Raw genomic sequence first — 27,174 nt, forward strand, 5'->3', positions numbered from 1 at the left:
AAGGGCCGAATGGCCTATCCCAGCACCTATTGTCTACGTTTTTATGTATCTACTAGACCAAGTGCAGACACGTTGGGTCTGCTCCCCCAACGCAGCCGTTCCCTACCCATAGCCCCCACGGGAGGCGTGGTCCTCCAACTCAAGCGGCTCAGGAATCAGCAGTGCGGCTGTTTTTAAATGGCGTCTTTGAGGCGAGATGCGGGCGCCAGCAGTCGTTATGGTCGCTGGCCAGTAGGAGGCAACAAAATGAGTGAGTGGGGGGAAGGGGGGGGGGAGAAGGATTTTATTAAAAATGTGTACATAAACACGACAAAATTTAATGAGGAGTGGATACTTGGAATGAAAAGTGGAATCTCTACCGAAATGGAAAAAAACTCGGCGTTTCTGGGTCTGACGTTGGTGTAGCAACGAATCAAAGGCTGGCAGCCACAAGTCAGGCAGAAACACACACAGCCAGCCAGCCAGCCAGCCAGCCAGCCACAGAATTTTAATATTATATAGATATGTTATGCTTGCATCATTGCTAGGGGCATTGAATATAAGAGTCAGGAAGTCATAATGCAGCTCTGTAGACTTGGGTTTGGATTATTGTGTGCATTTCTGGTCGCCCCATTACAGGAAAAAAAATCAATTCATTGAACTCTGTGTGACATCAAATTCCTCTCGACTCCTTCACCGATATTGCTGTATCTCTTGTTACTCCATTTCCCAGCTGAACACCCGCTAACTAGGGATGTTAAGATTGTACCCTCCTGCTACTTTAGCCATATCTTGTTAAATCACAGCAATCCCCATCCCCAGCTCTGCTACAATATTAGCATACCTGCCTGTAATGATATACGTCTTTCCCCTGCTTAAGATGCAATCTACTTGATTTACACTGGCCTCACCCTCCATGTTGAAAAATTGTTTGCTTCCTGTCCATAACTTAATTTTGAATTCGTAATCATATTATCTCCTTTATTTTAAAGCAGTATGTTTTTTCACCAGGCTGCACTTTGACCCATTTTGACTCAGGTGTCCTTGAGACTCTTGAAAGGCGCCCATAAATAAAATTTATTATTATTATTATTTTGGAAATCCAAATCCATGTCTGTAACAGCCTCATTAACATTTTAACTCCCTTTCGCATTCCCATACTGACCATTCTGTCCTGGGCCTCCACCGTCAGAGTGAGGCCACATGCAAATTGGAGGAACAGCACCTCATATTTTGCTTAAGCTGGTTACAACCCAGCGGTATGAAAGTTGATTTGTCTAATTTCAAGTAACCCCTGCATTCTCTTTCTCTCTCCCTCCCCCACGCTAATTGGCCAGCTGGCTCCACTGTTTGCATTCTGGTATCCCTTTGTTTTCATCTCTTCCCCAGCCATCAATGGGTATGGAAAGTTGCTAGATTTGTATAACAATTACAGCACGGAATACAGCCCATCTCGACCCTTCTAGTCCGTGCCGAACACATAATCTCCCCTTGAGTCCGATATACCTGCGCTCAGTCCATAACCCTCCATTCCCTTCCACCCCTAACTTCCACTGGAAGCTCATTCCAGACCGCTATCACTCTCTGAGTAAAGAAGTTCCCCCTCATATTACCCCTAAACTTCTGTCCCTTAATTCTGAAGTCATGTCCTCTTGTTTGAATCTTCCCTATTCACAAAGGGAAAAGCTTGTCCACATCAACTCTGTCTATCCCTCTCATCATTTTAAAGACCTCTATCAGGTCCCCCTTAACCTTCTGCGCTCCAGAGAATAAAGACCTAACTTATTCAACCATCTCTGTAACTTAGTTGTTGGCAACATTCTAGTAATCTCCTCTGTACTCTCTCTATTTTGTTGACATCCTTCCTATAATTTGGCGACCAAAATTGTACACCATACTCCAGATTTGGCCTCACCAATGCCTTGTACAATTTTAACATTACATCCCAGCTAGCCCCGATACATCCCCCCCCCCCCCCCCCCCCCCCCCCCCCCCCCCCGGCCACCTTTACTTTCAGTCTGAAGAAGGGTTCCGACCAGGAACGTCACCTGTTCCTTTTCTCCAGAGATGCTGCTTAACCTGCTGAGTTGCTCCAGCACTTCGTGCCTTTCATCAATTAGTTAGCGGTTAACCTAGTTCACATTTGGGGCTCCTGCTTTTCATATCTATCGGTAGCGTCCACTGAAATAAAGATTGGATATTTTTGACAGCCCGCAACTACTTCTTTGCAACGGTGGAATTTTACGTGGCAGAGTAAGGCAGGCAGTTAGAAAACAATGCACACGCATTCCACTAAACTTTAGGCCCAAATGACAACACTGTATAAGTCAAACAGTCAACAAATTACCACCAAAATGTACTATGCGCAGTTCACAAAGGCGTACGGGATCTCGCAGTTGCCAACTATTTCAACTTCCCTTCCCATTCCCACACAGTCCTTTCTGTCCTGGGCTGCCTCCATTGCCAGAGTGAGGCCACACACAAACTGGGGAAACAGCGCCTCATCTTTCACTTGGCGGCTTACAACCCAGCAGTATGAATGTCGAATTCTCTCATTTTAAGTGACTTCTACAAACGCTGCCCTCTCTGCTCCCCTTACCCCACTCCCCCCTAGCGGGGCCGGTTCTACTTCAATCGCCGGAGCCATATGGAGTTGTGCGGAGCTGGTCCCGACATCGCGCGGGGCTCCGAAAAACTGACCGTGTTCAAAAATTCCGCACGGCAACGGCCTGCCGGCCTGCATCCGCATTGAGGCCGTACGCACCACCTCGACGGGTGTACGCAGCGTCTCGACGCCGTACACAGCGTCTTGACGCCATATGTCATGCGCAAACTTCCCGCGGACTTCGCTCGAACTTCACGTCACTCACTCGACCTCCGCGCGGCCCCCGCTTCCGGTTTGGTCGCGCTGGTTGCATGCAGGTCGCATGCTCGTGGGACAGGCCCTTTAGTCGTTGAACTAGTTTCACAGCTCTCCACATTGTATCCCTCTTGAGCTCATATCTTCCCTATTCAACAATGGGCCCACAAGTCCACCAAGCTGCCTGACGCCCCAATTGGTCCAAGTCTTTTCTCGCCTCCAGCTCTTCAACCCCACCCCCACCTCCCCACCTCCTACTCCCCTACTGAAGAAAGGTCCCGGCTTGAAACATCACCTGTCCTATTTCTCCAGAGATGCTGCCTGACCCACTGCGTTTCTCCAGCATTTTGTGTCTATCTTCAGTCAACAAGTAAAATTCAATGGGGAACACTCAGTGAATGTTACTGGTGAAGCATAACTGCATTGGGCAGCAATCTAATCTTCTTTAAAGATAAACAGAGAACACCTGTACTCTCTTGTGGGGTTGAGACAGGGGAAGGAGTTAGTGGGGGGTGTCTATGTTTTAGAGGAGACAATTAAGGAGACATTGCTCCATTTATGACCCCTGTTCACAGTCATACCATTTATCTGAATAACCAAAGTTAGCTGTGGATATTAAACTGCTGGAAGGTTAGTAAAACGTTAGTGTGATAGAGCATAATAAGGAAGATTGACAGCAGATTTATATTAATCTGGAGACACAGCAGGTGTTATAATGATTAAAGATTCAGCAGCCCTCACAAGACTCAGAAAGCAATATTTTCCTTCAGGGCTTCTATAAATAAAAATGAAAAATTAAATAATGCTGAAGCCCTCTTTTTAACTCAGGTGGGATTTGGGCTGTGGGATTTAATCCTTCCAATTGTGCGAGTTCAACATTGTGTCATGTGCTTCACTGGAATGGCACTGGCTCTTGCCTGATTTAGAAAATAGTACAGCATAGGACCAGGTCCTTCGGCCCACAAAGTCTGTGCAGAAAACGATGCCAAGTTAAATAAACCTCATCTGCCTAAACATGATCCATAACCTTCACTCCCTGCATATCCATGTGCCTATTTAAAACCCACTTAAAATCCACCTTTGTATCTTTCTCCACGCCCACCCCTGGCAGCGCGTTCCAGGCACTCACTCGCCTCTCTGTAAAAGTCTTGCCCCGCACATCTCCTTTAAACTTTGCCTTTCTCAGCTTAAAGCTATGCTTTGTCTTTGACATTTCTACCTTTAGAAAAAGGTTCTGACTGTCTACCCTATCTGCTGCCATTCTCAGGGTGCGATGCACCTGGACCCCTAGATCTCTCTGCATGTCAATGCTATGAAGGGTCTTGTCTTGAACTGTATATCTTCCCCTTACATCTACCCTCCACCCCAAAGTGCAACACCATAAGCTCATGTCCTACTTAGGCGACTGTGGGCTTGACGTAACTTGTCTTCTCCTGTCGTAGGTGCTGCCATAGGTTGTCACCAGTATGATGCAGGTTGTCACCAGGTGACGTTGGTTGTTGCCGGGTGCTGACTTCGATGAGTTTCATTGGCGACTACCTACGTCAACCTACGTCAACCGGCGACAGGTACACGTGACAACTTGTCTTCAGTTGTCAGTGAAATTCGCTCATCGTAGCTTGTCGCTGGTGGACGCGGGTTGACTTTGGTTGCCATAGGTTGTCGCCTGTGTGGTCGTAGGTTGTCGTAGGTGTGGTCATAGGTGGACGTCCTAATGGGTCTCCGGTTGTCGATAGCGTGCCGTAGCTTGATGTCGACTAGGTGGTAGGCTGTCGTAGCTTGTCGTAGACATTGTCGTAGGGGTGGTCCGGTCACCGGCCTACTACCACTGTGACAGTCGCCGGCCGTCACCGAAAAAATCGCCCGTGGGACAGGCCCTTTGTACTTACTCAAGTGAAACTCCATTTGCCGTTTCTCACTCATTCATGTAGGTGATCTCTATCCCTCTGTATACCATGATCGCCTTCCTCACAGTCCGCAACACCAGCAATCTTGGTGTCATCTGCTGTCTTCATCACTAACCCATGTACATTTACGACAAAGTCACCATGAATCCTGTGCATCTTAATTGTTCTGGATAAGCCTACTGTGGGGGACATTATCAAATATCATGCAGAAATCCATGCAAGCAACATCCATTGCCCTACCCCTCATTGAATGCCTTCATCACCCCCCAAAAAACTCGATCGTTAGTAAGATCTGTCGTATACAAAGCCGTGCTGGGGTTTCTAATTTGTCCATTCTGTTCCAATCCTGAGCAAATCTCATCCTGAAGAATTCTCTCCAATAGATTTATAGAGTCATAGTCATAGATTTATATAGTTTGGGAACAGGCCTTTCGGCCCAACTCGCTCACACTGGCCAACAATGTCCCAGCTACACTAGTCCCACTTGCCTGCGCTTGGTCCATATCCATCCAAAAGTGTCAAATCCATGTAACTGTCGAACTGCTTTGTAAATGTTGGGATAGTCCCTACCACAAACTACCTCATCTAGCAGCTTGTTAGAGCTCATCCACCACCCTTTGTGTGAAAAAGTTACCCCTCAGATTCCTATTAAATCTTTTCCCCCCACCTTAAACCTATGTCCTCTGGTCTTCGATTCCCCTACTCTGGGCAAAAGAAGACTCTATTCCTCTCATGATTTTGTATACCTCTATTAGATCTCCTCCTGTGCTCCATGGAATAGAGACCCTGCCTACTCAACCTCTCCCTATAGCTCACCCTCTAGTCCTGGCAACCTTTCCTGAACCGTTTCAAGCTTGACAATATATTTCCTATAACATGGTGCCCAGAACTGAACACAACATTCTAAATGCAGTCTCACCAAGGTCTTATACAACTGCAACATGACCTCCCAACTTCTTTACTCAATACCCTGACTGATGAGACTGATGAAGGCCCAAATACCAAAAGCTTTTTTGACCACCTTATCCACCTGTGACTCGACCTTCAAGGAACCATACACCTGTACTCCCAGATCCCTCTACTCTACAACACTCCCCAGAGGCCTACCATTCACTGTGTAGGCCCTGCCCTTGTTCGACGTCCCAAAATGCACCTCACACTTTTCTGTATTAAATTTCATCAACCATTCCTCTGCCCACCTGGCTAATCAATCCAGATCCTGCTGCAATTTTTCACAACCATCTTCACTATCTGCAAAACCACAAACTTTTCCTACCACTTATTTGAGGGTCACAAGCCTATAATTCCTGTTGTAGGGTTGTTGGTGAATATAGCTGCAATGTACTCGTTTAGTACCTTGCCTACATTCTCTGAATTCCAAACACAAATTCTCTCATTTATTCATGAGTGGTCCTACCTTCTTCCTGATTATGCTCTTATTTTTAATGTAAGTCTATGAAGTCTTGGGATTTTCTTGAATCTAACTCACCAAAGACATTTCATAGCTGCTTTTTGCCATTACAATTTTCCACGTGTTAGTTTCGACTTGCTTTATATCCTTCCATAGCCCTATTCCGATATGATCTTCCGAAGCCTTACATGCTTTTTTTCCTTTTTAACCAAGTTTACTGTCTCTTTGGTCATCCAATGTTCTCCTACCTTACCTTCCTTATCCCTTCTCCTTACTGGAAAATACTAGTCCTGAACTTTTATCAACTGGCCTTTTTAAAGACTCCCACATGTCAGATGCTGCCAGCAGACGTGGAGAGTGAAAAGTGGGCAGGATGATACTGGTGGAGAGGCTTTCGATGTGGTGTGCGGAGTCAGGAGAGGTGTGGTGAATGGAATCCTACTCCATGCAGAGTCAATCAGAATCACAGAGAGAGTTGGGCTAACGGAATCAAGGGATGTGGGGAGAAAGCAGGAACAGGGTACTGATTGTGGATGATCAGCCATGATCATATTGAATGGCGGTGCTGGCTCGAAGGGCCGAAAGGCCTACTCCTGCACCTATTTTCTAAGTTTCTATGTAGTACATGATTTTAATTGAAACTGGTGATTTATTTCACCTTGTCCTCACTTTCACTCTGCTGGCTTCCTGCAGAGCAATTCTGAATCTCTTTCTATAAAGGCATGGATTTGATCAGCAATTCTCAGCACAGCACAATACACTTGAATGACAGATTTTAAAAATGTTAAATGTACTCTATTCAGTGCCTTCAAGCAGGCAATTCCATTGAAACATTAATGCCTATATTGTATAGTATCAATCTAATCCTTCAATAGTCACAAAATGAAAAGCATTTTTTTAACATTCTATTGGCAATCAATACTTTCCTCCTACTCCCGATTAATATATCTGAATATATATTTGATATATTTTTAAACTGTTTTGAAACTTAAACCCTGAGCCTCAGCCCTTTGCATAGGCAGCTTAAAATAGGTCACACTCCAAAAGAAATTGAGGATTCCAAGCATTATTAAATTGACCATTAATGGAAGTAATCCTCAACATTTTCCCAGGAACATTCCATTGACATATTTTTCCATAGGTGAATTTTGTTTCCTATAAATTAACAATTACAAGTTTGCAGATGACACCTATAGTAGGCTGGATCTCAAACAACGAAAAGACTGCCTACGGGAAAAGAGTTTAATAACGCAATGTCAAGACAACAACGTCTCCCTCCAAGGCAGACAGATGAAGGAGCTAGTTATTTAGACTTCAGGAAGCATGGCAGAGTCTTGCCCCAATCAGCATCAATGGTGCTGAAGTGAAGATGATCAAGAGCTTTAAATTCCTAGACGTAAAATTCACCATCAATTTCTCCTGGACAAATCACATTGAAGCTATGACCGAGAAAGCGTAGCTTCTTTAGAAGACTATACTTCTTTAGAAGACTAAGAAAGATTGGCATATCTCCACCGACTCCTACCAACTTCTTCAGTTAGTAAGGTGGAAAGCATTCTGCCGGAATGCATCAGCTCTGCCCAGCTCTGCCCAAGACAGCAAGAAATTGCAGACAAAGTTTTGGGATTTAGCCCAGTCCATCGTACAGATAAGATTCCCCACCATCAACTCCATCTACACTTCATGCTCCCTCAGGATGGCAGCCAACATAATCAAGGACCATTTTCACCACAGTTCTTTTTCACCGCACACTTCTTCCCTCTCTCATTGAGCAGAAGATACAAAAGCATAAAAGGACATACCATCTGTTTAAGGAACAGCTCTTCTCCATTGTTATCAAGCTACTGAATTGTTCTCACGTAAGTTAGGGTGTGGTTCAGATCTTCCAGTCTACCTAATTGTGGTCCTTGCACTTTCTGTCTGTAACTGTAATGCTACAATACTATTTTCTGCACTCTGTTATTTATCTTTATGCACTACATGTTGCACTTATGAATGAATGGGAAGGAACTGCAGGTGCTAGTTTAAACCAAAGATAGACACAAAAAGCTTGAGTAACTCAGCGGGTCACACAACATCTCTGGAGAAAAGGCTGAGCAGCCTGAAGAAGGGTCTCGATCCAAAATGTCAACCATTCCTTTTTTTCCAGAGATGCTGTCTGACCCACTGAGTTCTTCCAGCTTTTTGTGTTCATCTTTGCATTTATGTATGACTATTATCTGAATGGTGGCCGATTAGGAAAAGGGGAGATGCAACGAGACCTGGGTGTCATGGTACACCAGTCATTGAAAGTATGCATGCAGGTGCAGCAGGCAGTGAAGAAAGCGAATGGTATGTTAGCATTCAAAGCAAAAGAATTTGAGTATAGGAGCAGGGAAGTTCTACTGCAGTTGTACAGGATCTTGGTGAGACCACACCTGGAGTATTGCGTACAGTTTTGGTCTCCTAATCTGCGGAAAGACATTCTTGCCATAGAGGGAGTACAGAGAAGGTTCACCAGACTGATTCCTGGGATGTCAGGACTTTCATGTGAAGAAAGACTCGATAGACTTGGCTTGTACTCGCTAGAATTTAGAAGATTGAGGGGGGATCTTATAGAAACTTACAAAATTCTTAAGGGACAGGCTAGATGCAGGAAGATTATTCCCGATGTTGGGGAAGTCCAGAACAAGGGGTCACAGTTTAAGGATAAGGGGGAAATCTTTTAGGACCGAGATGAGGAAAACATTTTTCACACAGAGAGTGGTGAATCTCTGGAATTCTCTGCCACAGAACGTAGTCAAGGCCAGTTCATTGGCTATATTTAAGAGGGAGTTAGATGTGGCCCTTGTGGCTAAAGGGATCAGGGGGTATGGAGAGAAGGCAGGTACAGAATACTGAGTTGGATGAACCACCATGATCATATTGAATGGCGGTGCAGGCTCGAAGGGCCAAATGGCCTACTCCTGCACCTATTTTCTATGTTTCTATGTTTGACTGTACTCATGTACAGCACCAGGAGATAGACACAAAAAGCTGGAGTAATTCAGCAGGGCAGGCAGCATCTCTGGAAGAAGGAATGGGTGACGTTTTGGGTCGAGACCCTTCTTCAGACTGGTACCGAACTATTTGACTGGATAGTACACAAACAGGTGTTTTCACTGTGTCTCGGTACACATGTAAATAACAAACAAATGGCAATACTAATTCCATGACATCATTAACACTTTTTTTTAAAGCAAAAATAGGTATTGAAATGTTAATTTCTAAATAATTTAACCCATGGTCAGTGGCCCATAATTGCCAGAAGTCTTTACTGATCCCAGCATCCTGCAACCTGTTGCTGAATTTTGAAGTTAAAACGGCAGAAGGAAGAACGCAAGGTATCTGGGACCAAGAAGAACAGAAGCTGAATATGTCCTTAACTCATAAAACCCAATAGTTGACTAAAAAAAAAGAATAACTGAGAAAATAATGTATTACATTCAAATCGCTATAGAGAGAACTAAATGAGGAAAATTAAAATTGAGGAACCAAATCTTGCACCGTAATATTTAGCATTTTTTAAATATCAAATAATAAAACAAAATATCAAATAATCTTTTTTTTCCGTTTCTGAGCCAAAATTGGATTGACGATAATTAACAATTAGATTTCTGTGCAAAGTTGGTTGCCATTCAAAGTATATGTGCAATAATGTCACTAGCCATGTAAAAAAAACCAAGTGAAACATCTAAACCATAGCAATAAAAACACACAAAAAAATGTTAAGATAAATATTATAAATAATATAAAGACCATAAAGTAATTACAGGTAGATCAAGATTTAAACAAAAGGGAAGCACTGAAAAGTGCAATGACAATAAAATTGAATCTGAATCTGAATCAGAATCTGAAGCAACAAATGAAAGGATTTTTTTTTTTCGTAAAAGGTGCAAAAGTCAAAACAACAATATGGATCATCATGGAAGGATGCAATCGAATGACTCAAGCATATTTCCATTTGCGTTGTTAATTTAAATGTACGTATGTACTGTTTGTAAGTATATTCTTGAATTTTGATATATTTGTTATGTTATGTTTGATAACATAATGGTATGTTTGATAGATTTTAAATGTTTTGTCTACCATGCAGATCTGCCTGGAACAAGCCAAGTTGAGAAAGTTCACATGGGGTACTAGCTCAAGGTAGCAGTGCAGTTAACAGGTAGGCACTACCTGGTGAGTGTAAATGGTGAACAGCTCTGTAACAGATTTAATTATTGCTTTGCTCAATATTTATCATAGTATCAAGCAGCTTGTTTAGAATGGTTAGTTAATAAAAAGCACACATGCATGATAAATTAGAGAAAATCCGTGATGAATAATTTTCCTTGCGTTAAAAATCATAATAAATCATTAGGCAATTTCAGTTTCAGAGAGGTTTGACAAAATGCATTCACTTATAATATCATCAGTCATAGATTAATGCAGCACGGAACCAGACCCTTTGGCCCAATCCGTCCATACCAATCAAGGTGCCCCATCCAGCTTGGCCCACTTGCCCGTATTTATCCCATATCCCTCCAAACCTATGTATGTACATGCCCAAATGTCTCTTACATTTCATTATTGTACCTACCGCCACCCGACAACAAAATTCATTTTGTGAACACAAACTTGTTAAAAAGGCGAGGCAAACAATTGATCAGCAGCCACCTGACAATCAAAATTCATTTTGTGAACACAAACTTGTTAAAAAGGCGAGGCAAACAATTGGGCAGCAGCCACCCGACAACCAAAATTAATTTTGTGAAAAGAAACTTGTTTAAAAGGTGAGGCAAACAATTGGGCAGCAGCAACCTTACAACGGCATCGAGGGGACTCAAGGTGGAGTAGACGTGCGTTCAGTGTTATTCGCAGCTCAGAGAGCCGTGGCCCTCTCGCTTCCTGGGTCTAGCAGAGACTGAGTGAGGGACTACACTTCCGGGTTTTATAGTCCCGCCCCCTGCCGCCAGCGGGGGCTGCAGAGAGAATGGGGGATTTTTTTTTAAACATTAATATCTCCCTGATTTTTATTTTATTTTTTAAATTATTCTTTTAATTTTTTTATTTTATTAGAAGTACAGTAATATGGTACCGTAGATACATAGTATATATTGACATTACATTTCATGTACAGCTTCTTATATATTTTTTTTAATTTTAACATTAAAAAGGAGACAGAAAGAGAATAGAAAAGAAATAGAGAGGTGTGTGAGAAAAAGGAAAGGAGAAAAGAATATTGAGAGAAAAGAAGAAGAGGTAGAAAGCAGAAGAATAAAGGAGAGATAGCTATTTAATATTCTTGACCACCATTCACCCAATCCTGAAACAGATCATTTCTACGTTTGTGTTGCACCATATGCTTCTAAGAAGTTGACAAATGGAGACCAAATCCTTAAGAATTGGTCTACTTTGTCTGTTGTGAGGAATCGCATTTCTTCAAGATGTAGGGTTTCCGACATGTTTGAAATCTGATTTTTCATCGATGGGAAAAATCATCCGGTCCCGGAATGCGGAGGGGGGGGGGCTCTGAGCGAGGTGGCCAAAAATAACGGGCGTAGGTGGCGGCGTTCTCTTGGAAGTCACACCACAGTGAGCCAAAAGCGGTTAAGATCAGACTTTTAGTAATATAGATTATTATTATACTAAAAGTCTCATCTTGACCACTTCCGGTCTATGTTGTAGATACATTTTAGAAAAAACGCTACCCTATATCGCTATGATTTTTGCCATCTTACTCACAATCCTCCCACAGTACTCAAGCCGCCCCAAGGTTTTTCACTGAAATAATATAAAACTTAATGGTTAAAAAAACGAGAGATCAGCTAATTGGTCCTCTCGCCTGTCAATCAACGTGATGAAGGTAATGCCCCTTCTGGGGGGAAGTATAATGCCCCAGAAGTATAAAGGAGGCTGGACATCAGTCAGTAAGATTGTGAGTGAGAGGCCACAACTGTGATTCTACGCTGTGTGTGAACTGAGCTCTGCCTACCCCGTGCGTAAATTGAACTGTGCTTGACTTGAAATGAAATGGATTGTGTTGTTGGCCTTGCCTGCTTGCCCTGTGTTTTACTTTACCTTGCTTTGGTTGACCTGAAATGAAAGGAAATGGATTGTATTGTTAGCCCTGCCTGCCCTGCCCTGCCCTGTGCTTTGCTTGGCTTGACCTGAAATGAAAGGAAATGGATTGTATTGTTGGCCCTGCCCTGTGCTTTGCTTGACCTGAAATGATAGGAAATTGATTATATTATTGGCCCTGCCCTGTGCTTTACTTGACCTGAAATGAAAGGAAATGGATTGTATTGTTGGCCCTGCCCTGTGCTTTGCTTTGCTTGACCTGAAATGAAAGGAAATTGATTGTATTGTTGGCCCTGCCTGCCCTGCCCTGCGCCTTGCTTGACCTTAATTGAAAGGAAAAGGATTGTATTGTTGGTCCTGCCTTGCCCTGCCCTGTGCTTTGCTTGACCTAAAATGAGAGGAAATGGATTGTATTGTTGGCCCTACCTTCCCTGCCCTGTGCTTTGCTTTGCTTGACCTGAAATGAAATGGATTGTATTGTTGGCCCTGCCCTGCCCTGTGCTTTGTTTGACCTGAATTGAAAGGAAATGGCTTGTATTGTTTGCCCTGCCTGTCCCGTGCTTTGCTTGACCTGAAATGAAAGGAAATGGATTGTATTGTTGGCCCTGCCCTGTGCTTTGCTTGACCTGAAATGAAAGGAAATGGATTGTATTATTGGCCCTGTCTGCCTTGCCCTGCGCTTTGCTTTGCTTGCCCTGAAATGAAAGAAAATGGATTGTATTGTTGGCCCTGCCTGCCCTGCGCTTTGCATTGCTTTGCTTTGCTTGACCTGAAATGAAAGGAAATGTATTGTTTGCCCTGCCTGCCCTCTCCTGTGCTTTGCTTTGCTTTGCTTTGGTTGACCTGAAATGAAAGGAAATGGGTTGTATTGTTGCCCCTGCCCTGTGCTGGGCTTGGCTTGATGTTTGAATTGAAGTGGAATGGATTGCATTGTTGACACTGCACTCACTGTGCTTAGCTTGACTTGACTTGACTGAATCCAAATGGAATGGATTGAATTGTTGGCCCTGCACTTCCTGTGCTTGAGTTGACTTGACTTGAATTGAAATTGAGTGGAATGGATTGGATGTTGGCCCTACACTCACTGTGCTTGACATGAATAGAAATGGATTGGATTGTTGGCCCTGCACTTGTTGATTCTGGTCAGATTGGAGATGCCAGGACACTAAAATTGAGTAAAGGCTTCTGGGCTGTTAGGCCATATGGTCAATGGGCCTTCTGCAGAAATGGGACAAGCTGCAGGATGGTGCCAGCTTGTCTGGAGCCTACATAAAAGATGCAGGGAAAGAATGGGACACTATGAAACACTCTGCCGTTGCACATCAGACAGGCCCCCTCACTGTCCATCTTCAAAACCAGTATTAAAACACATTTATATTCCTTGGCTTTTGACCCTGCTTGAGACTTTGCTCCGGTTTTAGTGCTTTTAATGTTTTTAATTTTATTGTTTTTACTTTCTCTTCTAGTGTTTTCATTGTCGTGTAATAATTTTTTGTCCATGATTAGTCATGTACAGCACTTTGTGGCAACAGTGGTTGTTTTTAAAGTGCTCTATAAATAAAGTTATTATAAAGTTATTATTATCTGCAGTTACTTACAATTAGGTGTAAATTGCATGAAATGGATTGGGTGAATACAAACCTGACATCCACATTGTAAATATTGTTGTAAAGCTTTACTTTGCTAAATGTTGATTGGGTTAAGTGTTGAGCCTTGTTTGGGTTTCTTGAACATCTAGGCACATGTTGCATAATTCATCTCTGTTAATTTATCATCTTGAAACTTCGTCAGATACATTGTATTAGTTACTGTATTATTGGGTTAGGGAAATGTCTATCATGTACTGTGTTAATCGATATTTATTATTGGACTGTAAAGAGACCATCCCCATATGGTTCAGCCCCTCAAGGTTCAGGGACCTATAAACGGTCGCTTCCATGAGGTCCTGTGTCGATCTTCTGGGAGAACACTTGGGACCGCATGACCTTTTGGAGTGTCTCTGCTTGCACAAGGCTAGAAGGGCTTGACCAAGCAGATATAAGGATCAAACCTGCGGTGGTTAGGTATAGTAGTGGGGATCAGTTATTGTGTTTTTCCAAAATAAAGTTTAGATGCGCAAGTGCTTAACTCAGTATTTTATTGACTGAAACTAGACTGGTGGAAAGCTTGGAATGTACTATTTACATTGGGGACTCGCCCAGGATCTCAATGAACTCCCAAACACAAGTTTGCGATTAAGGGTGTTCAGCTGTTCCGATCGCGAGTGCAGAAACCAGTGCCACTGTGCGGTTTTCGCATTGATTTTCGGCACTTCGCTCGTTGGAGCAGATCGCTCATTCGGCTTGGGAAAGGGTCCCAACAAAATCGTAAAACAGAGCCTAGCAAGCACAGTGGGGTGGATAGCACTCCTTTATGTTATGGGTCCTTAAAACCAGGGCGAGGAGAGGCCCAAAACTTGGTCCTAGTTGGCAGATTGCAGCTGCTTAATGAGAGCCAATCACACACCTTGTCACAGATTCGGTATCCAATTGGTGGGGTATTGAAATACAAGTCTGGTTTGCATGCCAAGTGGTGAAGCATTTGACCTGTTGTTGCTGGGAGCGTTAATTGGAAAGGTGCGTTCCGAAAATCGGCATCGACTGCCAGTGTGAAGAGGTTAGGCGCTGACACCCGGTGCCAAGCAGGTGTAAAGGAAATCCTTTTGAAGAGATAAAATCTAGGTTGGTTGGGGGCCACGAATGTATGAAGATATCTGAAACCCTCCCTGAAGTGATAGAAGAGGAATCTCGTAAAGGCACTGGGCTCGGTGACTAGAATATAGATTTGCTGGGAATACTCCAGTCCATTTGAGATTTCATTGGGCAATTTAATTTGAATTCGAGAGCCCGCGTATGTGGAGGGGTACGCACTAAAACTAGTTGGTCTGAGAATGCGTTTAGATTTGCAGAATCAAATTTCCAAATACAGAATTTCACATTGAAGTTCTGCCCGTACGGTAGAATTTGAATTCTGTGTAAATAGAACTTCATAGTTTGTGCATGTTTGAGATTGATTTTGAATAGCGGCTGATCAACAGTGAATAGTAACAGATCGATTGTTGATTAGTACCTGATAGCGAAGAGTAACTGGGACGGGAATCTGGTTTACTTGGTGAACTGCACTCAGATGTGAGAGGAACCCCTAATTCTGTAGAACTTAGGGAGGAGGGATAGAGGTCCCCCTATAGGTCGAGTCTTAGCAGGAGAAAGTAACATTTAGGAGGAAAAGTAGTCCATTTAAGAAGTACTATCCTTCAGCAAAGAGTACCCTAGGAAGGGGAAAATCTTCCGTATCAGAAGGAGAGGTTCACTGATTGATAACAGCGCGATGCAGCATTGAGATCGAGTGTTTGTAAACTGTGCGCTAGTGTGTTAAATTATTATTGTAGATTGTAAAAACCCAGCATCGTCTTTTTTAGCAACTTTATCGGATCCGAATTGTATAAATACTTTGTGTATGTAAAAATATTTAGAGTGTGTTAAGATTTAGAGTCTGTTAAGATCGGGGACTGCTACATGTATCGTCTGTGTGAGTGCTTAAGGATTTTTGGGTGTTAGATAATTGAAGTAAAAGAATATTTGTATTTGTTTAAATCGGGATTGTTGTATTGTTAGAATCCAGTTTGTGGTGATCAGGGTTCGTATTCTTTTGATCGCTGTGTAGTGGGAGGAGCTATTCCATTGATCGAGTACGCCACGAGGAGGATTTATTACCGTGTGATTCATCGTCGTAATCTGTGGATGCTTGTAGTTTATATTGGGGTATGTCTTGGTTTACTTGTAATTGGGGGAATCATTTCTTGTTTGATTATAGTTTTACTTGCGTGGTTTGGGTTTATTTGTCTACGTGAACTTAGTGTTCTGAGTGGGAGAGATTGCTGCTCGGGAGAGATTGCTGCTGAAATTTAAATATTAAGAGTGGAGCCTTAGTTTGGGAAACTGGAGATTCTTTGTTTACAGGCTGAGAGTTGAATGAAGTGATTGTGATCAAGCTGATAAAGTTGATAGTGTGATTGAATAAGAGCGATTGAGTCGCACAATTGAATTGAGCGATTGGACGGAATGATTGAATAACAGTTGGGAAAAATCAAATATGATGCAGGAAGATTGCTCCTGATGTTGGGGAAGTCCAGGACAAGGGGTCACAGTTTAAGGATAAGGGGGAAATCCTTTAAAACCGAGATAAGAAGAACTTTTTTCACACAGAGAGTGGTGAATCTCTGGAACTCTCTGCCGCAGAGGGTAGTCAAGGCTAGTTCATTGGCTATATTTAAGAGGGAGTTAGATGTGGCCCTTGTGGCTAAGGGGATCAGAGGGTATGGAGAGAAGGCAGGTACAGGATACTGAGTTGGATGATCAGCCATGATCATATTGAATGGCGGTGCAGGCTCGAAGGGCCGAATGGCCTACTCCTGCACCTAATTTCTATGTTTCTATGTCTATCATAAAAGGAAGGAATGTTAATTCTGGTCAGATTGGAGATACCAGGACACTACAATTGAGTAAAGACTTCTAGGCTGTTAGGCCATTTGGCCAATTTAAATGTGTCTTCTGCAGAAATGGGACAAGCTGCAGAATGGTGCTTGTGTGGAGCATAGATAAAAGATGCAGGGAAAGAATGGGACATCTGCAGTTACCTACAATTAGGTGCAAATTGCATGAAACGGATTGGGTGAATGCAAACCAGACATACACATTGTAAATATTGTTGCAAAGCTTTACTTTGTTAGATCTTAATTGGGTTAAGTGTTGAGCCTTGTCTGGGTTTCTTGAACATCTAGGCACTTGCTGCATAATTCATCTCTGTTAACCTACATCTAGAAACTTCATCAGATACATTGTATTAGTTACTGTATTATTGGGTTAGGGAAATATCTATCATGTACTATGTTAATCGATATCTGTTATTGGACTGTAAAGAGACTATCCTCATATGGTTCGGCCCCTCGAGGTTTGGGGACCTATAAAAGGTAGCTCCCATGAGGTCCTGTGTCGATCTTCTGGGAGAACGCTTAGGACTGCATGACCTTTTGGAGTGTCTCTGCTTGCACGAGGCTAGAAGGGCTCAGCCAAGCAGATACAAGGATCAAATCCGCAGTGGTTAGGTAGAGTAGTGGGGAACTGTTATTGTGTTTTTCCAAAATAATGTTTAGATGCGCAAGTGCTTGACTCAGTATTTTATTGACTGAAGGGACTAGGGGGGGGGGGGGGGGGGGGTGGGCAGTGGGGGGGGGGGGGGGGGGGGGGGGGGGGGGGGGGGGGAGAGGGTTTAGAACGAGGCCTTTACACACTCGCTGTGCTTGAGATAAATTGAAATGGAATGGAATGGATTGGATAGTTGGCCCTGCACTCACTGTGCTTGACTTGAAATGCAATAAATTCAATTGTTGGCCCTGCACTCTGCTTGATCCAAAGGTCCTGCTCACTCCGTAAGTCCCGCTCACTCTGGAAATCCCACTCAGTGGAGAGGCATGCTTGCTTGTGTGTGTGCGCCTGGAAGGTAAAACTAGACCAATGAGGAAAGAGAGGACTCTTCCAGGAGGTGCCTGAAGGGACTGTCAGGTGGGGAATTTGAGAGTTGGTCCATTCCTTTGTTCACTTACGCTGGTCTTCTGTGTCTTTGTAATACATATGCTCGAAGTTATTGTTACCATCCCACGTACTTCTTCTCCACTTTGAATGATCATCTGCCAGAAACAACTGGCAGTCGGAAGGAATGTTGCATTTCTACAAGCATTTTTGAGCACATTTAAAGAAATGTTTTCCTGTCTGCCAGGCAAACTCCTCCATGGCCGTGCTTGAATCAGGGTATCTCTTTAGAAGTCTGGAGTGAGGTAAGTTAATGCAGTGGCCTACTTAATGTAGCTGGTTGAGTGTAACTAGGTCCTCAAGACTGAGGGTGTTGCTTTTGGAAAGAACACAGATCCTTTACTTATCCTTCCAAGGAGGATTTATCCCATATCCTCCAGATTTTGGAGGATATTGAGATGATCATATTCATGTCTTTATTTAGTGTCTTAGGATGTCTGCTACAGATAGATCTTATAATCATTGCAGCCTTGTAGACCTTGATCGATGTGCTAATCTAAAGTCTTGACCTTCATGGAATCTTTCACACCAACAAACAAAATGCAAGCACATTGAAAGCAGTAGGGATTTGATCATCGATATTTGCCATAGCCGAGATGCGACTCAAACTTTGGTATGATACAATATAATTTCCACAGATAAAGATGAATCTGTATTTAACAATTTCAAATTTAACTTCTGCACTTCAGGCCTATTACTTAAATTCAATCAATGCTCTTAATCAATAATGCGATGTTCATTCTTTATGTAATAATGGCTTAATGGCTATTTCATGTTTCTTTAATTGATCATTATTGGTGATTAAATTTAATAGACCACATTACACCCACAGAAGTTTCAGCTGGAAGACTTCCTATGTTTGCATTGGTTTCAGATTTCTCCATCCTTCAGCACATCTGATGGAAAAAAATCAAGCATTATGGGGAGAAGGTAGGAGAATTGAGTTGGGAGGGAGAGATAGATCAGCCCTAATTGAATGGCAGAGTAGACCTGATGGGCCGAATGGCCTAATTATTTTCCTATTCCTTTTGACCTTATTAGGAGATGACGCTGTAACAGACTAGTCTGGGTCTTCCTGACGCAATCAAAACGTGGCAAAGAGATTCACTGGTCTCTCTGTGAAATATATGGAAGGCTTGATTTGCCGATGGGGGAAATTTGTTATAATTCTGTACTCCTGGCAAGGATGCTTGAACAGTAAGCGGGTTGCAGATAAGGAGACAATATTATGGAGACAATCAGATTTTGAGCTAAAACCTTTCATTTCATTCAGTTAGATTATTTCAAAGTATATTATGGGTGGGTTTAAACTAAACAGTGGAGGGGTGGAGTCAACAACGTGGAAGTGTTTGTGTGCAGTTAACGGGAAAGACAGCGTAGGAAAGGTCACGTTTAAACTAACAGGGCAGGGGGATTGGAACCAATGCAAGTAGACAGAGGGCCATAAAAGAAGGACAGAAGCAAAAGTTAGAAGGGAGATAAGAAAAACAAACCTGAAAGCTTTGTGCCTTAATGCGAAGAGCATTCGTATTAAGGTGGATGAATTGAATGTGATTAGTAGTTAAGGAATATGATATAGTTGGAATTACAGAGACATGGCTCCAGGGTGACCAAGGCTGGGTTAAAGAGAACCCAGTTAAAGAGAAGATTAATGCAATAGCAAGGAGATAAATTAGCTTGGATGCTGTAGAATTGGTATGCATAGAACTGTGAATAGCCAAGGGCAGAAAACGCTTGTTGGAGGTGTATACAAACCACAAAACAGCAGTAGAGAGGTTGGGGATAGGCTCAAGCAGGAAATTAGGGATGCGTGTAGCAAAGGTACATTAGTTATCATGGGTGACTTTAATCTACATATAGATTGGGCTAACCAAATTGGTAGCAGCACTAAGGAGGAGGATTTCCTGGAATATATACGGGATGGGTTTTGAACCAATATGTAGAGGAACTGACTAGAGGGCAGACCATCTTAGACAGGGTATTGTGTAATGACGAAGGATTAGTTAGCGATCATGTTGTGCAAAGTCGTTTGGGCAACAGAGACCATAATATCGACACAAAATGCTGGAGTATGTTTTCTTTTTCTCTTTTTCCTTTTCTATGGCTTACTACTTATCTTTTTTTTCTAACTCTTCGTGTCTATGGGTCTTTTTTTGATCACCCTTTCACACACTCACTATCCTATCTCACTTTCTTTACTTCTTTTCTTTTTAAAGCTTAAAAAATGAAGTGGTACAAGAAATGTATTATGTTATATTTGGCTTGCCTTGCCTGGGTCGCCGCGCTGGAGCGACGCGCTGGAGCTCTGGCGAGCTGGACCGCCGAGATCAACATCTCCGGGCTGCGGGTCTGTGGAGTGGAGAGGCGGCGTGCGGAGAGGCGGCAGTGCGGAGAGGCGGCGCCGACTTTTTCATCGGGAGCCTGGGAGCTCCAAACCGGCGCGGGCTTGTCGGCTTCGGCAGCCGCGGTCTCCAACCAGGAAGCGGCCGTTCCAGGTGGCCCAGCCGCCGAAAGGACACTCCCGACGCCGGGACAACACCACCCGGTGAGAACGGCCAGGAACATCGGGCCTCCGTAGAGGCAATTGCGGTGGCCTCAATAGGCCTGACTTTGGGGTGAACATGTGATGGGGACTGGACATTGTGCCTTCCCCCACAGTGATTTTTTTTGTCTAATTGTAGTCCTGTAGGTCTGTGTCCAAGATGGCTGCCGTGAAGAGAGAGTGGACGCTGGCGCGCTTTGGCTGCCCCTGCTCTCTCTTCACATTGTGTTTTTGATTTTCTGTTTTTTGGATTGAATTCTGTTTTTAATTTGTGTCTCTGTGATGTCTTTATTACTTGTTTTATTCCGATTATATGTTTTTATTCCAATTACTATGTAAGGTGTCCTTGAGATGTCTGAAAGGCGCCCATTAAATAAAATTTATTATTATTATTATTATTATTATTATTAATGTACACAGTGTTGGCTGGATTAGATTTGGCTGTGGGAAGAATAATGAGGATAACAGAGGTTATTGTTATTAAAACAGAGAGACTAGACTGCCAAATTATACATAAAGGGTTGATGGTGGAGATGCAATCGGAAAGATTTGAAGACTGCATGGATGAACTCCAAAAATTGTTCATCCTTGTGAAATGAAAAAATATAACTGGGGAGGTGGCTCAACCATGGCTAACGAGGGAAATCACGGATAGTGTTAAATCCAAGGAAGAGGCATATAAATTGGCCAGAGGAAGCAGCAAACCTGAGGACTGGGAGAAATTTAGAACTCGACAGAGGAAGACAAAGAGGTTAATTAACAGGGGGGAAAAAAGCATGAAAGAAAGCTTGCAGGTAATATAATAACTGACACTAAAAGCTTCTTTAGATATGTAAAAAGGAAAAGATTAGTGAAGACAATTGTAGGTCCCTTACAGTCAGAGACAGGTGAATTTATAATGGGAAACAAGGAAATGGCAGAACAGTTAAATGATTCTGTCTTCACTAAGGAAGACACAAACAATCTCCCAGAAATACTAGGGGACCAAGGATCTAGTGGGAGGGAGGAACTGAAGGGAATCCACATTAGTCAGGAAATGGTGTTAGATAAACTGTTGGGACTGAAGGCAGATACATAGGGCTTGATGGTCTGCATCCCAGAGTACTCATGGAGGTGGCCCTCGAAATGGTGGATGCGTACATTTTCACACAATATAAATTGGTCCCTCTCCAACCGTTTTTTTCTTTTTATCTTTTTATATATATATATATAACATTTAACTATATTTCCATAGAGACCGGGAGGTCTATATTCGATGTGTATTTTGACACTGGACATATTTAGGTAATACCTGTTATTAATGTAATACTGATCCCTATTTATTAATATCATTGTTATGTTTATTATTATTCGTTTTGTTTTTGTTTTTGGGGAAAAAAAGCTAATAAAAAGATTAGCAAGAAATGGTGGATGGTGAAATGGTGAAATTTGGCCGGCCACCGCGGGGACTATTGGCAGCCGGCCCAGGCGTTTCCCGGGAACGTGCATGGCTGGCGGCATTGTCGTGATCATGCTGGTGATCATGTCCCAATGTTTTCTAGACTCTGGATCAGTTCCTGTGGACTGGAGCGTAGCCAACGTAACTCCACTTTTTAAGAAAGGAGGGAGAGAGAAAACAGAATAACATGAATTACATCGGTAATGGGGTAGATGCTTGAGTCAATTATTAAAGATGTTATAGCAACGCATTTGGATAGAATTGAGAGGATCGGTCAAAGACAGCATGGATTTATGAAGTACAAATCAAGCTTGACTAGTCTTCTGGAATTTTTTGAGGATGTAACAAGTAAAATGGATAAGGGAGACCCAGTAGATGTGAGAAGGTAAACAGAAATGCTGGAGAAACTCAGCGGGTGAGGCAGCATCTACGGTGAGAAGGAATAGGCGACGTGGGGGGGGGGGGGGGGGGGGATGATGGCGGGAATAATAAAGGAAGATGCGGAGACAGTAGGAGACAATAGATGTGATGTATCTGGACTTTCAAAAACCCTTTGACAAGGTCCTTTACAAGAGATTAGTGTGCACAATGAGAGCACATGGTATTGGGGGTAGGGTATTGACATGGATAGAGAACTGGTTGGCAGACAGGAAGCAAAGAGTAGGAATTAGCGGGTCCTTGGTCAGTGACAAGTGGGATGCCGCAAGGCTCAGTGCTGGGACCCCAGTTATTTACAATATATATTAACGATTTAGACGAGGGAATTAAATGCGACATCTCCAAGCTTGCAGATGACATAACGCTGGGTGGAAGTGTGAGCTGCAATGAGGATGCTATGAGGCTGGAGGGTGACATGGATAGGTTGGGCAGATGCATGGCAGATGCAGTGTAATGTGGATAAATGTGAGGTTATCCACTTTGGCGGCAAGAACTGGAAGGAAGAATATTATCTGAATGGTGTCAGATTAAGAAAAGGGGAGGTGCATATGAGACCTGGGTGTGCTGCAGTTTTGGTCTCCTAATTTGAGGAAGGACATTATTGCTTTTGAGGGACTGCAGCATCGGTTCACCAGGTTAATTCCCGGGATGGTGAGGCTGACATATGATGAAAGAATGGGTCTACTAGGCTTGTATTCACTGGAATTAGAAGGATGAGAGGGAAGAGAGTTGTGAATCGGTAGAATTCTCTGCCACAGAAGGCAGTGGATGTCAATTCACTGGATGTTTTCAAGAGAGAGTTATATTTCCTCTTAGGGCTAAAGGAATGAAGCAAATGGGGGAAAAAGCAGGGACAGGGTACTGATTTTAGATGATCAGCCATGATCATATCTAATGGCGGTGCTGGCTCGAAGGGCGGAATGGCCTTCTCGTGCACCTATTTTTTCTGTTTCTATTATTAGTTAAATTTACACTGTAAATACGAGTATATTCAGCTATTGGCGGGAGACAAATTACAGCCCTTTAATGTTAAATTCTCATTGAGCTATCCAAATGCTTGCTCACCTAATGTTAGTCTAGTCTTCATCACCATTGCTGAAGGAAAACTATAGTGTCATCAGCTATGAGCATTAAATTGTCAGCAGCCCATTGCTTCCTATTATCATGAATGATAGTTCAATATGCTTTCTGTTCCATGAGTTACAACTTCCACGACGTTGGGAATGATACCACATCTTTTGTTTCCCAACTTTGATTTTATTGGATCTCTGCTAAAAGAATATAGATGTTACTGCCAACACCAGCATTTAATCTCCATTCCAATTGCTGTTTAGTCTGGTGATGGGTCAATCACATTAGGGGTGTCTAAAGTCACATTGGCCCAGTTCAAGTTAGGTTGGCACACTTAAGGGCCTGTCCCACGAGCATGCGACTGCATGCGGCAAGCGCGACCAAACCAGAAGCGGGGGCCGCGCGGAGGTCGAGTGATCCAGTACGAGTTGACATGAAGTTCGAGCGAAGTCCGCGGGAAATACGCGCTAGGCGTACGCCGTCAAGACGCTGCGTACAGCGCCAAGACGGTGCGTACGCCCGTCAAGGTGGTGCGTACGGCCTCAATGTGGCTGCGGCTGCGGGTGCGGGCCGGCAGGCCATTGCCGCGCAGAATATTTGAAAAGTGTCCGATTTTCGGAGCCCCGCTCGATGTCAAGACCAGCTCCACACAACTCCATTCGGCCCTGGCGATCGAAGTGGGACCGGCCACACAAATCCGAACGGCTCAAGCAACCACGTTAGGTCGCGCTTGCCGCATGCAGTTGCATGTTCGTGGGGCAAGCCCTTAATTACCCTGAAGTCCATAAGTGAACGACATATTTTATTTTTACAACAATCTCTCAATTTCACAATTTACCCATAATATTACTAGCTGTTAATAGTTATTCTTAGTTCAGCGACTTAACCACGACAATGCCATGGTCACAACCAAATGATAATAAACATGATGAATTATTTGTGCAACTTCAATACCATCCCGGACATTTTGACAAGCTGGCACAGAACTGCATGGCTGGAGAAATGTATTACAGCAGGCACAGAATACTCTATATCTGTTCTGTGCAAAAAAAGGAGCTTAAATGACCTTTTATTCATTGTCTTAATTCAAACTGCAGCATGTCAGCTGTGTGGGACTTGCCATTTACTTTTATATAATTTATAGATATTCACAGACGATTCATCACATTAAATAATTTAAGAGAACAAGTCATTTCAATCAGGTCCTCTTGTCATCCTCATTATCTCTCTGCTACATTGAGTGAATATTGCTATGAATTCAGTATTTTAATTGTTTTGTTCCTCTTCTGAAGGCGAGGCCACTAGGCTTCTGTCTATTATGAGAGGGACATTCTCCATGTTAATTGATTTGGCAATTGCTTCATAATCACTACTTTCAAATCTTGTCCCAAATCAAGGAGATTGATAGCTTTATATATTATATATATATATATATATATATATATATATATATATATATATAGGATATATATATATCGAAACATAGGAAATAGGTGCAGAGAGTAGGCATTCGGCCCTTTCTGCACCGCCATTCAATATGATCATGGCTGATCATCCAACTCAGTATCCTGTACCTGCCTTCTCGCCATACCCCCTGATCCCTTTAGCCACAAGGGCCACATCTAACTCCCTCTTAAATATAGCTAATGAACTGGCCTCAACTACCCTCTGTGGCAGAGAATTCCAGAGATTCACCACTCTCTGTGTGAAAAATGTTTTCCTCATCTCGGTCCTAAAAGATTTCCCCCTTATCCTTAAACTGTGACCCCTTGTTCTGGACTTCCCCAACATCGGGAACAATCTTCCTGCATCTAGCCTTTCCAACCCCTTAAGAATTTTGTACGTTTCTATAAGATCCCCCCTCAATCTTCTTTTATCAACATATGCAATTCACAGAGCCAGAATAGGAAGGGATTTCCATCCTTTGATTGGGACATTTTATCAAAGGCAAAATCCATTGATACTAATGGAGAACAATAGCACATATTGCCCTTCGTAAATCCATGCTGACTTGGACAGATCCTGTTACTGCTATCCAAATGCTATCTCCTCTTTTATGATTGACACAAGCATCTTCCCACCACCGATGTCGGGCTAACTGGTCTATAATTCCCCGTTTTCTCTCTCCTGCCTTTCTTAAAAAGTGGGATAACATTAGCTACCCTCCAATCCACAGGAACTGATCCTGAATCTATAGAACATTGGAAAATTATCATCAATGCATCCACGATTTCTAGAGCCACTTCCTTAAGTACACTGGGATGCAGACCATCAGGCCCTGGGGATTTATCAGCTTTCAGTCCCATCAGTCTGTCCAACACCATTTCCTGCCTAATGTGGATTTCCTTCAGTTCCTCCATCACCCCAGATACTCTGGCCACTACTATATCAGGAAGATTGTTTGTGTCCTCCTTAGTGAAGACGGATCCAAAGTATCTGTTCAACTCATCTGCAATTGCCTTGTTCCCCATAATAAATTCACCTTTTTCGGTCTTCAAGGGTCCAACTTTGGTCTCAACTATTTTTTTCCTCTTCACTTACCTAAAGATGCTATAGATATATATATACAGTATATATATCACAAGCAGCAGATATCCCAGCAGAACTCCACTGGTCACCGTTGTCCAGCCTGAATATTGTCCATCAACTACAACCCTCTGTCTGCTATCAATTTCCTCGATTTGGAAAAAGGTTTGAAAGTAGTGATTGTGAAGTAATTGCCAAATCACTTAACATGGAGAATCTCTCTCTCTTAATAGACAGAAGCCTAATGCACTAGTCTTCAGAAGAACATATATATGACTTGGACATAAATGTTGATGGGTTGGTTAGTAAGTTTGCAGACGACACCAAGATTTCTGGGGGCCCAGGCTGTGAGGAATTCTGTCAAAATATACAACAGAATGTAGATCACCTAGAGAAATGGGTGGAGAAATTGACGATGGAGTTTAATCTGAACAAGTGTGAGGTGTTTCACTTTGGGAGGTGGAATGTAATGGGAAAATATACAATTAATGGCATATTACTCAACACCATTGACGTACAAAGGGATGTTGGGGTCCAAGTCCATAACTCCCTGAAAGAGGCATGCAAGTAGAGAGGGTGGTAAAGAAGGCATATGGTATGCTTGCTGTCATGGTCGGGCTATTGAGTATAAAAGTCATGTTGCAAACTTAGAGGACTTTGAATAAGCTGCATTTGGAGTATTGCATGCTGTTCTGGTCGCCGCATTACAGGAAGGGTGTGGTGGTTTTGGAACGGGTGCATAGGGGATTTACCAGAATTATGCCTGGATTAGGAGGTATCTACAGGGAGAGGTTGAAGAATCAAAACTTAGTGTCATATGTCCCAGACTTGGATTGTTTTTCCTTGAACACCAGAGGTTGCGGGAAAACCTTAAAGAAGTATGTAAAATTATGAGGCATAGAAAGGGGTAGACAGTCACAACCTTTTTCCCAAGATGAAAAAATCAAATACTAGAGGGCATAGTCATAGTCGTATAGCAACAGGCCCTTCAGACCAGCTTTCCCATGCTGATCAAGGTGCCCATCTAAAGTAGCCCCATTTGTCCACATTTGGCTCGTATCCCCCTTTTCTGTCCATGTATCAGTCCAAATGTCTTTTAAATGAAGCTATAGTTTATGCCTCAACTACCTCCTCTGGCAACTCATTCCATATATTCACCACCCTCTGTATGAACATTTTGCCCTTCAGATTCCTATTATTTTTTTCCCCTCTCACTTTAGCTTTAAGGAGACTTACAGATGCATGTGCATCAACTTACACTTAACAGAATTATTCTCCATTTGACATTCTACAT

At 42.9% G+C, this 27,174-nt stretch overlaps 1 protein-coding gene across 1 annotated transcript in view; it reads right to left on the reverse strand.

Moving 5' to 3' along the window:
- gpr158a (G protein-coupled receptor 158a) overlaps positions 1–27,174 on the reverse strand; it is a 672,698-nt gene that overhangs the window by 458,750 nt on the left and 186,774 nt on the right. The gene's annotated exons all lie outside the window — the stretch shown is intronic.

The sequence above is a fragment of the Leucoraja erinacea genome, chromosome 2, assembly GCF_028641065.1.
Source record: "Leucoraja erinacea ecotype New England chromosome 2, Leri_hhj_1, whole genome shotgun sequence".
Classification (NCBI taxonomy): Eukaryota; Metazoa; Chordata; class Chondrichthyes; order Rajiformes; family Rajidae; genus Leucoraja; species Leucoraja erinaceus.